Genomic DNA, 1,267 nt, shown 5'->3' with positions numbered 1-1,267 from the left:
ATCTATTTAAATAATATTCGTGATTGTTAGTATATTTACAGAACTGTGCAGCATCACCATAACCTAATTTTAGAACGTGTTCATCATCCCCCATGGCAGTCTTGTCTCCATTAGCAATCACTTCTCACTACTATCTCCCAGCCTGAGGCAACCACTAATGTACTTTCTGTCTCCATAGATTTGCTTATAATTTTTTGCTAAATGATTTAATCATTCCTGAAGGACTCCTTTCTTTTCTCTTTTCTCTAAATTGCTCACCACATAATCTCTAAATTTCCAATACGAACTTCTTGAGCTCATATTAGGGTCTGAACTATTAGCAATTAGCGATCTATTTTGTTGTATGTGTGTGTTTTTCAAAGTCTGATTAGTCATTCTTGAGCTATGTGTTCTCTGCTCATTTTCTTTCTTCAGTGGGAGGAAAGGCATAGCAGCAAATCAAGAGCAATGAATTCTGAATGACTACTTTTTCCCACCTCAGAATTTGTATTTAGTTCTATGCACCCCTGAGATTTTCAGGGCATGAAGTGTTATCCCTGGTCTTTGATCGGCTACACTTGTCTCTTGAGTCCCATAGTTAGGACTGGTCACCTACAAAACATTCCTTCCCAGTCACACAAACTTCCAATCATTGCTAGGTTACAAAGAAACAGCTTATTTTTCATACCACAGATGGGAGTGGAGCTGATATAGATCTAAATAACTTTATCAGAGTTTAAGTGAGTTCAAACTATATTGACTTGGGAAGGGACACTCCAATACACATAAATTTTGATGCCACTAATGAATGAATTGATCTTATATGAAACAAAAATTTAGAATGGTTACTGTTATTCTATTAATAAATACAACTTACTGTGTTTCTATTGTATACGTTTCTGAATATTTAATTAAAAGTAACAGAATTGGGCTGGGGATATAGCTCAGTTGGTAGAGTGCTTGCCTGACAAGCACAAGGCCCTGGGTTCAAACCCCAGCACCACAAAAAAAAAAAAAAAAAAAAAGTAACAGAATTTGTCTTAAGAGCACAAAGGAATAGGGATTGATTTATTGAAAGAATAGAGGTTCTTTCATAGAATTAATGGATAAGACAAAGAAATATGTCCAAGAGTGGACAGACAGAAGTTAGGGCAACCTTAGAAATCTTGAGGTTAGGGACTAATAAAGGGTGCAATAGTCAAGATGAATAAATTTCCATATAGTTTGTGTGGGCCTGTATATGGGTCAAACTAGGGAGAAAAATGATGAGCCTAACTTTAGTCACATT

General features: G+C 35.8%; 1 non-coding gene across 1 annotated transcript; it reads left to right on the top strand.

Moving 5' to 3' along the window:
* The first annotated feature begins 911 nt into the window (after positions 1 to 911).
* Positions 912 to 985, top strand: Trnav-gac (transfer RNA valine (anticodon GAC)). Its single transcript has one exon. It is a non-coding gene; the product is annotated as a tRNA-Val (tRNA).
* The last annotated feature ends 282 nt before the right edge of the window (positions 986 to 1,267 follow it).

This window comes from Sciurus carolinensis, chromosome 2 (assembly GCF_902686445.1).
Source record: "Sciurus carolinensis chromosome 2, mSciCar1.2, whole genome shotgun sequence".
Taxonomy (NCBI): domain Eukaryota; kingdom Metazoa; phylum Chordata; class Mammalia; order Rodentia; family Sciuridae; genus Sciurus; species Sciurus carolinensis.
Note: the sequence above shows the minus strand (reverse complement) of the source record. Positions and strands in the feature narration are given on the sequence as shown.